The sequence below is a fragment of the Dendrobates tinctorius genome, unplaced genomic scaffold (assembly GCF_039654945.1).
Source record: "Dendrobates tinctorius isolate UK_male_01 unplaced genomic scaffold, ASM3965494v1 ptg000353l, whole genome shotgun sequence".
Lineage (NCBI taxonomy): Eukaryota > Metazoa > Chordata > Amphibia > Anura > Dendrobatidae > Dendrobates > Dendrobates tinctorius.
In genome coordinates this window covers 2,555,395-2,569,105 of record NW_027362019.1, presented here as the reverse complement: position 1 = coordinate 2,569,105, position 13,711 = coordinate 2,555,395, and the positions used below count along the sequence as shown (strand labels likewise).

At 49.9% G+C, this 13,711-nt stretch overlaps 1 protein-coding gene across 3 annotated transcripts in view; it reads right to left on the bottom strand.

Moving 5' to 3' along the window:
* ARHGEF39 (Rho guanine nucleotide exchange factor 39) overlaps window positions 1-13,024 on the bottom strand; it is an 83,477-nt gene extending 70,453 nt beyond the window's left edge. Inside the window, exon 1 of one of the 3 annotated variants that reach the window (XM_073562501.1) lies at window positions 12,848-13,024. The gene's annotated coding sequence lies outside the window, so the exon portion shown is untranslated. Of the gene's footprint in view, window positions 1-11,676; window positions 11,749-12,847 lie in introns of those variants that run through there. The other 2 variants (XM_073562502.1, XM_073562503.1) reach the window with 2 other exon arrangements.
* Window positions 13,025-13,711: the final 687 nt, after the last annotated feature.

Sequence of the window (13,711 nt, the reverse complement as noted above, 5' to 3'; positions counted from 1 at the left end):
AGGTAAAGGAGAAAACAAGGGGAACTGCTACCTTGGATCTAATCCTTATAAACAGGGAGGAAATGGTTGAGGAGGTAAAAGTGGCTGGGACCCTAGGAAGTAGCGACCATGCTATTTTAGAATTTTGGATAACTAGAGGCGGAAGACCTGTGAAGACTCAGACGTCAAGGTTAGATTTCAGAAAGGCAGATTTTAAGGGATTCAGAAAGAGAATTGGAGGGATCCAATGGCTGGATATCCTTAAAGACAAAAATGTCCAGGAAGGATGGGAAATCTTGAAAAATGAAATTCTCAAAGCACAGTTGTTAACAATTCCGAAAAGAGGGAAGAATAGGAAGCATTTAAGGAAACCAGGATGGATGAACACAGAACTTAAGCACATGCTAAAAAGGAAGAAAAAAATGTTTATAAAATGGAAAGAGGGAGGCATATCTAAAGAAGAATATAATGCTTTCTGCAGAACCTGCAGGGCACAAATCAGATTAGCGAAAGCTGAAAATGAATTGAGGCTTGCAAGAGATGTCAAAAGCAATAATAAAGGATTTTGGGGATATGTCAAAAGTAAAAGAAAAGTCAAAGATGCTATAGGATTTTTACAGGATGATGGTAAGACAGGATGTTGAGAAGGCTGAACTTTTAAATTCCTATTTTGCATCTGTTTTCTCTCAGAAAGGAAATGTAACATCAACTGTTATTCACTGTCCTATTAAGGGAATAGAAGAATCCAGGATATCTATAAACAGAAAGATAGTGAGGAAACACTTAGCTAACCTAAATGAATTCAAGTCTCCAGGTCCAGATGAATTACACCCCAGAGTACTGAAGGAGATAGCAGAAGAAATTTTTGAACCCCTCTCCATAATCTTTGAAAATTCTTGGAGAACAGGAGAAGTGCCAGAAGACTGGAGAAGAGCAAATGTTGTTCCTATCTTCAAAAAGGGGAAGAAGGTGGACCCAGGCAACTATAGGCCGGTGAGTCTGACTTCTATACCAGGAAAGATCTTTGAACAAATTATTAAACATGTATGTCACTACCTGGATAAGAATGAAGTGATTAAACAGAGTCAGCATGGGTTTGTAACTAATAAGTCATGTCAGACTAATTTAATTTCCTTCTATGACGGTATTCCTGATTGGGTGGATCAAGGAAATGCTGTAGATATAGTATATCTTGACTTCAGCAAAGCATTTGACAAAGTCTCTCATACAATCCTTATTGAAAAAATGACTAAGTATGGAATGGACAAGGCAACTGTTAGGTGGATTCATAACTGGCTTAGTGATCGGACCCAAAGAGTGGTCGTAAATGGCTGCACATCCAGTTGGAAGAATGTCTCAAGTGGGGTACCACAGGGCTCTGTCCTGGGCCCTGTATTGTTCAACATCTTTATCAACGATTTAGATGAAGGAATTGAGGGTAAACTGATTAAATTTGCTGATGACACAAAGCTAGGAGGGATAGCTAATACTAGAGAAGAGAGAGAGAGGATTCAAAAAGATATAAATAAACTGGAGAAGAGGGCAGCAACTAACAGAATGGTTTTTAACAGGGAGAAATGCAAAGTACTACATCTGGGCAATAAAAATGAAAAAAGCATATACAGAATGGGAGGAATAGGGCTAAGCAACAGCACATGTGAAAAAGACTTGGGTATACTAATAGATCACAGACTGAATATGAGTCAACAGTGTGATGCAGCAGCAAAAAAGGCAAATGCAATTCTAGGATGTATTAACAGAAGCATACAGTCTAGATCACGTGAAGTAATTATTTCCCTCTACTCCTCTTTGGTCAGACCTCATCTGGAATATTGTGTCCAATTTTGGGCACCACATTTTAAAAAAGACATCAACAAACTGGAGCAAGTTCAGAAAAGAGCGACCAGAATGGTGACCGGTCTGCAAACCCTGTCTTATGAGGAAAGGTTGCAGGATTTGGGAATGTTTAGTTTGCAAAAGAGAAGACTGAGAGGAGACTTAACCGCTGTCTACAAATATCTAAAGGGCTGTCACATTGTAGAAGGATCAACTTTATTCTCATTTGCACAAGGAAAGACTAGAAGCAATGGGATGAAGCTGAATGGGAGGAGACACAGATTAGATATTAGAAAAAACTTTTTGACAGTTAGAGTGATCAATGACTGGAACAGGCTTCCACGAGAAGTGGTGAGTTCTCCTTCAATGGAAGTCTTCAAACAGAGGCTGGACAGACATCTAACTGGGATGATTTAGCGAATCCTGCTTTGAGCAGGGGGTTGGACCAGATGGCCCAGGAGGTCCCTTCCAACTCTACGATTCTATGATTCTAAGTCATCGTATACTGCTTGATGATCAACATCTTACTAAAGGAAAAGAAGCTCTGACTGAGGTAGCAGTTAGGATGAGCGGCCTACAGGGCGGCCAAGAGCAGGAGGACTCGGGTCCTGCCAGTGCTGCTGCTGCCGCTCCTTCGTCCTCATCAGATGAGGAGTTTGATTTCGACAAGTATTTGAACGACATGGAGCAGGCAAAGCGTTGCTGCAGGGAAAAAGATTCCACTCCCATAGAAAACAGATTGACCAGATTTCAGCAACATTTTTCACTTGCTCTCAAAGAAGAAGAGATCAATCATTCATCAAAACTGACTGCACGAGGCAATTCATTTACACCCCGACATTGTTAGAGATGTTGACCATGTGGTTACGGCTTTACCACCAACCCAAGTTACTGTAGAGAGGTTGTTCTCTGGCCTTAGAATATTGAGGTCAGATGTGAGGTCATCTACGAAGGAGGATCTGATGGAGGCGATACTATTCCTCAGAACAAATGCATAGACTGCACACACGCTATTCACAACGCTTTTGTTGAAAATTGTTTTTTTTCCACTTACTGCAGTGTATAATAAATTGTAAATATGCAAAAGTTTTTTTGTTCTAAAGTTGTATTCCAATAAATATATTTTATGTTCTATCGATAGGAATAGAGTACACGTCACTCAGTCTTCGAGGTGCATGGAAAAGGACACCACTCCTCAAAACGTATAGAGTGCCGGAGTTTCTTACACTATACGAATAGAAGCCTGATGTCACCATTTTACTACAGTACATTTATCACTTAAGTACGAGCCACGTACGAGGGAGTTGGAGTCATGGAGTCGGTGACATGGGAATTGAGGTGTCGGAGGTTTTGCTTACCAACTCCACAGTTCTGGCAGCACTGAACACCCGCAGCGGCGCGCCTCACATCCGAACGGACCGTCATCCCAGTCTGCAGCATCACCCCACTCATGCCTCCTCCAGCAGCGACACTGGGACTCCGCCCCACCGCAGCCACCACCCCCGGTAAGCAATAAGACGCATGGATTATAAGAACCATTTTATTATAAAAAAAAAATTTCCCTATTTTTCTCCTCAAAATTTGTGGTGCGTCTTATAATCCAGAACATCTTGTTATCCGCAAAATACGGTAAATCTAGTATCGCTGTAATCGCACCGACCTGAAGAAGAAAGTCACCTAATCACTTATACTGCACGAGGGACGGCGTAAAAAATAAAACTAATTCTTCACATACTGTTGATTTTTTTTTTCATCCCAAAGATCCCAGTAAGGCTCGGCTCACATTTATCCTGCGCTCTATGCTGAGCGCTTACACCGGAGTTTCTGTGTAAATCTCTGAAATAAGGGATTCAGATGGAATCTCGGGCAGAAGATTCCCTATAATGAGGCAGACGGAGGCACTGTGGACGTCATAGGACCTGTGATGTCCATCATTTTTAGTATTACATAAAAGTGCCATCGGCCACAGTTTTGTGCACTACTGAAAAGATGGACACCACTGAACAGAGGCCAGATGGAATCCAGAGTAACTCTCCTGCCTCATTATAGTGAATGGATCCCTCGGGGGTTTCATCTGAATCAAGTCACTCAGATTTAGATGGAAACCCCAGAGTAAGTGCTCAGCATGGAGCGCCGGATAACTGTGATCCCAAACATTATGGAAAATGTTCCCAATAAAAGCTTCAACTCAATCCACAAAAAAAAAAGCAAATGCCCTCTGTGATCTGTCAAAGGAAATATCGGGGGCTTCCACGTTACTGGTAGCACAAAGGTTCTGGAAAAGCGAAATGGCTCCTCACCTGCTAAAAGATATTCAGCAAGTTCTCCGCTCCCAATTGCAAATCCCCCCTCCCTTCTGAGCCCCAGTGTACCTAAACCACATATAGCTTCCACGTTTGGGATTTCTGTAGTGATAAGAGCCTGCCTAATTTACAGGTGTGCGTCTCCAGAAGCACGGGCTGGGCATAATGTACTGGTGACAGCAGCGTCCTGGTCACTGTAATGGCAGCTTGCAATTTTCACTCAGCAACTGCTGCCTGTTCCTGGAAAACACTTATGGAGTCAAAATCGTGACTACTTCTGTAGATAAATTCCCAAGGGGGTATAATTTCCAAAATGGGGCCACTTGAGGGGGATTCTGGTTTTCTAGCACTTAGAGGCTCTGTATATAGAGTCCGCAAACTCTTCTAGGAAAACCTGCGCTCCAGGAGGCAAATAGCGCTCCATCCCTCCCGAGTCTCCCCGTATGGCTAAGCAGTACTGTACAGCCTAATATGGGGTATTTCTACATTCAGCAGAAATTGTGGGACTAATTCTGGGGCCATTTTTACCCATTTCCCAGTGTGAAAATGTAAAATCTGGGGCTAACACACAATCTTGATGGTAAGAATGTAAATGATTTTATCTTCATTGCCCAATGGTATAACAGTCTGTGCCCCACCTGTGGTGTGAATATAATCACTGCACCACGAGATGAATTCATTGAGAGGTTTAATTGGTAAAATGGGGGGTCACTTATGGGGAGTCTGCTGTTCTGGCACCTTGGGGGCTCTGTCAATGTGACATGGCGCCCTCAAACAAGTGAAGCAAAATCTGCGCTGTAATATGGCGCTCCTTCCCTTCTGAGCTTTGCACTGGGCCTCAAAAACAGTTTTCCCCACATATGGGGTATCGATGAACTCGGGAGAAATTGCACACCAAATTGTATGGAGCAATTTCTCCTGTTACCCTTATGAAAATATCAAAATTTGGAACTAAAAAAAAGGTTTATCTGGGAAAAATAAGATTTTTTTTATTTTTACGGTTCTACGTTATAAACTTCTGTGAAGCACCTGGGGGCTCAATGCACAGCTAATAAGTTCTATAAGGGGGTCTAGATAAAATGGGTCACTTGTGGGGGGTTTCCACTGTTTAGATACATCAGGGGCTCTCCAAATGCGACATGGCATCCGCTAATCATTCCATCAAATTTTACATTCGACAAGTGAAATATGGCGCTCCTTCCCTTCCGAGCCCTGCCGTGCGCCCAAACAGTCGATTTCCCCCAGATATGGGGCATCGGCATGCTTAGGAGAAACTGCACAACAAATTGTATGGTCCATTTTCTCCCGTTACTGTAACGGGGTCTACCCAAGCTGGGGTACCTCTTTCAGTACCACCCCGTGTTTTCGGAGGTCCACTCTGCATTGGCTGGAGTCTGAATGAAGGACGCTGGCTGTAATTCCCTGTTTACATGGGCGCATATAAAAGATCACTGCTTCTCCATGTATTTCCAGTCTGACAACACTTTACTCACAGGACACAGAATATATCACACAGATACAGAGGGCAGGCCAATAGAAAAGCGGCAGGCCAGACATACATTACAAAAGCCGCAGGTGGCCGGAGCCTGCCGATGTTTACTGTGGAAATTACAAAGGTGGGGGGAGGGCGGACAAAAGGGGAATGCTGATGCATTAGGGACATGCATCTCACATAGAACCTATTATACATCCATATAACTGCACAACATATTCTGGGTGCTGAGTGGTTCTGTAACACGGCTCCCCTTTTCAGCGATGCGATCAACATACACAGTCTGATCCTCAACGGATCGGTTTGGGGATGACCGAAGTTTATGGGGTTGGTACAAGTACCGTTTGTCGACTTAGTCCATCGGCGTTACCGTTTTGTTTGCCAGGTCTGTGGTGGATGGTGAAGTCCAGAGGTTGTAGGGCTAAACTCCACCGCAGCAATCTGGCGTTGTCTCTGGAGACCCGATTAAGCCAGACTAGGGGATTATGGTCCGTTAGGAGGGAAAACTGTCGTCCATACAAATATGGTTGCAACTTCCTGAGTGCCCATACTACCGCCAGGCACTCCTTCTCGATGGCCGCATAGCTTACTTCACGGGGCAGTAGTTTCCGACTCAGGTAAGCTACCGGGTGTTCTTGGCCGTCCGGCCCGACTTGGCTCAGTACTGCCCCCAATCCAAACATAGAAGCGTCTGTGTGAACCAGGAAACGTTTAGATGGATCGGATGCGGCCAATACAGGGGTATTGGTGAGGGCGTCCTATAGTTGGCGGATGGCTTCCTCACACTCTGAGGTCCAGGTTACCTGGCGGGGTTGGTTCTTACGGGTCAAATCAGTGAGGGGCTTGGCTACGCTGCTGTAAATGGGAACGAATTTCCTGTAATACCCCGCTGTCCCTAGAAACGCCAGGACCTGGATTTTAGTGCGTGGGATGGGCCATTTGGCTATGGCCTCAATCTTGGCAGGTTCTGGTCGCTGTTTCCCACTCAATGCCCTAAATACTGAACCTCTGCTTTGCCCACGTGACACTTGTTTGGGTTCAGGGTGATTCCGGCCTGGTGGATCCTGTCCAATACTGTCTCTAGGTGATTTAGATGCTCTTCCCATGTCGCACTGTAGATGGCGATGACGTCCAGGTAGGCACAAGCATAGTCCTGGTGACCATCCAGAAGCCGGTCAGCCAGCCTTTGAAAGGTCGCCGGGGCATTCTTCATCCCGAATGGCATAACTCGAAACTGGAATAAGCCGAACGGGGTGACAAATGCCGACTTGGGAATAGCGTCAGGACTAAGGGGAATCTGCCAGTAGCCTTTGCATAGATCGATGGTGGTCAAATACTTTGCCCCCGCCAGCCGGTCTAACAACTCATCCACACGCGGCATGGGGTATGAATCCGTCACTGTTTTCTCATTAAGCTAGCGTTAGTCTACACAAAACCGTGTAGTCCCATCCTTATTGGGCACTAACACTACGGGGGATGCCCAGGGACTGACTCTTCAATGACCCCTAAATGCAACATCTCTTGTCGCATCCCCTCTCGTACAGACTCAGGGACGCGGAAGGGGTTTTGTCGCAGGGGGGTCTGATCCTGGGTCTCAACCTTGTGTTGTGCCAGGCGAGTGTACCCCGATCTCTTTGAAAACATCCTCTGTCACAGCCTCAACAACGTCTCCACCTGCTGTCTCTCCCGGGGGCCTAGGTCTTCACCCAAGTGTACCTGGTCCCATGTCTTAGACTGAGTCCTTTCCCCTAAGACATCCGGCAAGGGAAGTCCGGCTAAATCCTCTGCTTCAGGTGCACAGATAGCCACTACCGCTTCAGGGCGCTCCCGATAGGGCTTCAGCATATTCAAGTGGAACATGCGGATAACCCTGGGGTCATCACAGTCGGCGACATTATAGGTTGTGTCGGCTATTTTTCCCACTACCTGGTAGGGCCCCTGCCATACAGCTTGAAACTTATTCTGCTTAGTGGGCTCTAACACCAGGACCTTCTGTCCTATTTCCAAAGTGAGCTCTCTGGCCCGCCGATCGTACCATATGCGCTGGGTCGCCTGCATGTTCTCACGTACAGCCTGAGTCAGCTCCTGTAGGCGGTCCCGGAATTCCAGCACATAGGGTACAATAGGTACCCCTTCTATGAGGCCCTCCCCTTCCCAGTGTTCCAGCACTAAGTCTAGGGGTCCCCTTACCAGTCTCCCGTATACCAGCTCGAACGGGGAGAACCCCGTGGATTCTTGGGGCACCTCCCGATAGGTAAACAGGAGGTGTGGCAAGAATTTCTCCCAGTCCCTGTAGGTCCTGGTAAAAGTCCCAATGAGCTGTTTTAATGTCCCATTAAAGCGTTCACACAACCCATTGGTTTGCGGGTGGTACGGGGTGCTTCTAATGGACTTTACGCCGCACAGCTTCCACAGTTGGTTGGTCACCTCTGCTGTAAACAGGGTACCCTGGTCCGAGATAATCTCCCGGGGAAATCCAACCCGTGAGAACACCTGGAGCAGGGCGGCCGCCACCGTCTCTGCCAGTATGTTAGGTAACGGAACCGCCTCTGGATACCGTGTGGCATAATCTACCACTGTCAATATATACTTTTTCTTGGACGGACTGGGTTTGACTAACGGCCCTATCAGATCGACCGCTACTCAGCTAAATGGTCCCTCCACAATGGGGAGGGGGCGTAATTTGGCCTTGCATCGATCCCCCCTCTTGCCAATGCGCTGACAACTGTCACAGTTCTGGCAGTACTGACGAATATCATACGTTACCCCCGGCCAAAAGAAGTTTTGTGTCAGACGATGCCTGGTGCGACTGACGCCTAAGTGCCCTGCCAAGGGTATATCATGAGAGATTCGCAGTAGCTCCTGCCTATACTTCTTGGGAACTACCAGCTGTAGTTTTATAGTGGGGCTCGTCCCTGTGTGGTGCTGCTCTGTGATCCGGTAGAGGAGTCCCTGCTTCCATACAAACTGTTCCCCTTCCAGTACTCCTCTCCCCTCCTGTGCCTTCCCACAATATCCCTCTGATGAAGGATCCTTAAGTAACTCCCTCTTAAATTCATCTGGGGTGGCCCAAGAAATGTCTGACTATGGGAATACGTGTAGGGCTGGGATGTCTTACCTGGGCCTCCTCTGAGTGTGATTCCGCCTCGGCAGCTCGAGCTTGTCTCCGGGTGGTCACAGGATAGGTCTCAGCCAGAGGGGCCACCGAGAATGCAGACAACATGGGCCCCAAGTCATTTCCCAGCAAGACATCTGCAGGCAAATCCTCCATCAAGCCGACCTCAAAAAGGCCATCCCCGACTCCCCAGTTCAGGTGAATCCTGGCAGTGGGTAGTCGATGTATAGCTCCCCCTGCTACACGGACTGCCACTGTCCAGTCCGTCTTCTCTTGGTCCCGGACGAGATGAGGCTTCACAAGGGTCAAAGTTGCCCCGGAATCTCTTAGTCCGTGCATACGTTTCCCATTAACCCACATGACCTGTCGATGCTGTTGTCGATTATCTGCCCGGGCTGCCTGCACGGGGTCTACTTCATGCAGCACTTCCTCCATCTCTTCCACCCCTTGGTTAGTCGCAGCCCCCAATGCCGGGTCAGCTTCACCTTGGTAGCAGTGTACAGCAGCCCGGCTGAAGGTAGCTGTTCCCGCCTTTGGCCACTGGGTATGCTGAGTCCAGTTGGGGCATTGTCTTTGCAGGTGGCCCAGCTGACAGCAGGTGTGGCCTCGCGCCCCAGGGGGACTGTGGTAGGCCGAGTTTCTAGCTGGTCCCCCTACAATCTTCGGTGGTTTGGGGCTCTCCAGGTCCATGGGCGGGCCCCTAGTGACCACCTTTGATCCGGAGAACTGCGGCCTCCTGGCATCATGATGTTCATCGGCCAGACGAGCGGCTTCCTCAAGAGTCGCTGGCCGCCTGTCCCGAAGCCATTCCTGTGTCTCGGGGTTTAGTCCATTAAAGAATCCTTCTAACAGGAAGAGCTGGAGGACGTCCTCCTTAGTGGTTGCTTGGCTCCCTTGTACCCACTGTAGCAGTGACCGCCATAATTTACAGGCCCATTCAGCGTGGGTATCGGTTACGCGTTTTATAAGTCCGCTGAACTTTTGGCGGTATGCCTCTGGTGTCAGCGCATACCGGGCCAAGATCACTTCTTTGATCCGCTCATAGTCCATGCAGTTCTCATCAGGTACCGTGCGATAGGCGTCCGCTGCCCGGCCTGTCAGCTTGCTGGCCAGAATCTGAACCCGTTCCTCCAGCTTCACTTGATGAAGGGCACACTGCCGCTCAAAGTCCTGCAGAAAGCCATCAATGTCTTCCTCTGCCTCCCCCAACTGTCGGAAGGCATTATACTGGATCTTTTTGTGGCTTACTGTTGAAGGTACCTGGTCGAAGGCCAGAGCTCCCCCTGCTCACTGACTCTCCTCTCTCCCATCTCCATCTTGGCTAGCTCTATCCTGGTCCGCTCGGCCATCTTTTCCTTCAGATCAGTACGCACATCAGCCATCACCTCTCGTATGATCTCTACTGCAGGGTTAGGCCATAGAATGCCAGTCTGTTCTTTACCTCCCTCTGGAATTCGGTCTCCTCCACGTTCACATTGGGGGGCGCTGCTCTGTCGTGTTCCATGATGGCTGCTATCAAATCCGCTTTTGTTTTGTTGCTGGCGATCAACCCTCGGGCTTCCACCAGATCTTTTAAAGTAGTCCTCTTTAACTTCTGGTAGTTATTTTCCATTCATTCCTTTCCTCCTGTAGAAGGCGTATCAAATCCCGCTGTCTGCCACCAGTGTAACGGGGTCTACCCAAGCTGGGGTACCTCTTTCAGTACCACCCCGTGTTTTCGGAGGTCCACTCTGCGTTGGCTGGAGTCTGAATGAATGACGCTGGCTGTAATTCCCTGTTTACATGGGCGCATATAAAAGATCACTGCTTCTCCATGTATTTCCAGTCTGACAACACTTTACTCACAGGACACAGAATATATCACACAGATACAGAGGGCAGGCCAATAGAAAAGCGGCAGGCCAGACATGCATTACAAAAGCCGCAGGTGGCCGGAGCCTGCCGATGTTTACTGTGGAAATTACAAAGGTGGGGGGAGGGCGGACAAAAGGGGAATGCTGGTGCATTAGGGACATGCATCTCACATGGAACCTATTATCCATACATATAACTGCACAACATATTCTGGGTGCTGAGTGGTTCTGTAACATGTAACAGTTACCCTTGTGAAAGTAAAGGAAAATTTTGGGGAAAGAAAAGTAAATGTTTTTTTTTTCCTTCTATGTTGCTTTAGTTCCTGTGAAGCACCTAAAGGGTTAATAATCTTCTTGAATGTGGTGTTGAGCACCTTGAGGGGTGCAGTTTTTAGAATGGTGTCACTTTTGGGCATTTTCTACCATATAGACCCCCCAAAGTGATATAAAAATTAAGTTGGAAAATTGCTAAATTTTCAAAATTTTCGCCAAATTTCCGTTTTTTTCACCAATAAACGCAAGTTATAGGAATGAAATGTTCCCACGATCATGAAGGACAATATGTCAGGAGAGAACAATGTCAGAATCACCGGGATCCATGGAAGCTCCAGAGGTATCACCTCATAAAGGGACAGTGGTCAGGAAGGTGATTACCGGCTCCGAGGTGAAGGGGTTAAACACGCACTGAGAGCGCCTACGTCATTCTATGCTTGCATTGACGTGATCGCGGGGCTCCGATGTGTTGTCATGACAGTGGGGGGTCTGGAGATGACCCCCTGTGCCCGTCATTACGAGCCTGCTGTGACTGTGGGCTCGAGGCCGGCGTTCATAGGAGAGTGTGAGATGCTGAAGCCCTGCTGTAGAGAGCACCGGCGATCGCATGATCGCAGCCTCAGTCTCTAGATCAATGGTCCCCAAACTGTCTGACCTAGAGAGCCACATCCAGCTCCCCCCCCCCCCCCCACAGCAGTGGCAACCAGAGCCCCCATAACGGGTATAATGATAACCAAAGCTTTTCCACAGAAATCCCCCCCCGAAGCCAAAAACCAAGATCCAGCGATCCACACAATCCCGCCCGTCAGTATTCTCCCAACACACTGTCACATCTTCAGGCATCTCCTCCGACAGGTAGTATCATCCACCAGCGTACCATGCGAGACACGGGACCGCGGAGCCGCAAGGCACGGGACCGCGGAGCCGCAAGGCACGGGACCGCGGAGCCGCAAGGCACGGGACCGCGGAGCCGCAAGGCACGGGACCGCGGAGCCGCAAGGCACGGGACCGCGGAGCCGCAAGGCACGGGACTCCTGTTGTAAAAGGACTTAAATAAAGCGCGAACAATAAAATACCTCCTCCCCCCGGTATATCGCCCCCGTCCTCCTCCTCCCCCCGGTATATCGCCCCCGTCCTCCTCCTCCCCCCGGTATATTGCCCTCGTCCTCCTCCTCCCCCCAGTATATCGCCCCCGTCCTCCCCCCGGTATATTGCCCCCGTCCTCCTCCTCCCCCCAGTATATCGCCCCCGTCCTCCCCCCGGTATATCGCCCCCATCCTCCTCCTCCTCCCCCGGTATATCGCCCCCATCCTCCTCCTCCTCCCCCGGTATATCGCCCCCATCCTCCTCCTCCTCCTCCTCGTCCCCCGGTATATCGCCCCCATCCTCCTCCTCGTCCCCCGGTATATCGCCCCCATCCTCCTCCTCCTCCCCCGGTATATCGCCCCCATCCTCCTCCTCCTCCTCCTCCCCCGGTATATCGCCCCCATCCTCCTCCCCCGGTATATCGCCCCCATCCTCCTCCCCCGGTATATCGCCCCCATCCTCCTCCCCCGGTATATCGCCCCCATCCTCCTCCTCCTCCCCCGGTATATCGCCCCCATCCTCCTCCTCCTCCTCCTCCCCCGGTATATCGCCCCCATCCTCCTCCTCCTCGTCCCCCGGTATATCGCCCCCATCCTCCTCCTCCTCCTCCTCGTCCCCCGGTATATCGCCCCCATCCTCCTCCTCCTCCTCCTCCTCCCCCGGTATATCGCCCCCATCCTCCTCCTCCTCCTCCTCGTCCCCCGGTATATCGCCCCCATCCTCCTCCTCCTCCTCCTCCTCCTCCTCCCCCGGTATATCGCCCCCATCCTCCTCCTCCTCCTCCTCCTCCCCCGGTATATCGCCCCCATCCTCCTCCTCCTCCTCCTCCTCCTCGTCCCCCGGTATATCGCCCCCATCCTCCTCCTCCCCCGGTATATCGCCCCCATCCTCCTCCTCCGCTGTTTCTCACCTGACTGAAAATTCTTTTCGCGGTGAATTCAAATCCACTTCCGGAACTCGTGATCACGTGACCAGTGACAGATGCGGCCGAGAGCAGGAACTGCAGCCGGAACCCCAGCAAGGAGCGGCAGGGAGGGGAGAGGCTGAAGTGTAGGCGCTCCTGGTTGGTATGACGTCACCTGTCACGTGTCTCTATGGGGACGTGTAGTTGAAGACGGGTTTATTATGGGAGGGTTGTGGAGCGCCCTCTGTCTGCTGCTGCCCTTCACTGCATGAGGAGCGGATGGCGCGGTGTATGAAGCGTTGTGGGGGGGATTTCAGGCAGAGTCACGGGGTGTAATGAGGGGGGTGTAATGAGGGAGTGTAATGAGAGGGGGTGTAATGAGGGGGGTGTAATGAGGGAGTGTAATGAGAGGGGGTGTAATGAGAGGGGTGTAATGAGTGGGGTGTAATGAGGGAGTGTAATGAGAGGGGGTGTAATGAGGGGGGTGTAATGAGGGGGGTGTAATGAGGGGGGGTGTAATGAGGGGGGTGTAATGAGAGGGGGTGTAATGAGAGGGGTGTAATGAGAGGGGGTGTAATGAGAGGGGGGGTGTAATGAGAGGGGGTGTAATGAGAGGGGGTGTAATGAGGGGGGTGTAATGAGGGGGGTGTAATGAGGGGGGGTGTAATGAGGGGGGGTGTGTAATGAGGGGGGGTGTAATGAGAGGGGTGTAATGAGAGGGGGTGTAATGAGAGGGGGGTGTAATGAGAGGGGGTGTAATGAGAGGGGGTGTAATGAGGGGGGTGTAATGAGGGGGGTGTAATGAGGGAGTGTAATGAGGGGGGGGTGTAATGAGAGGGGGTGTAATGAGAGGGGGTGTAATGAGAGGGG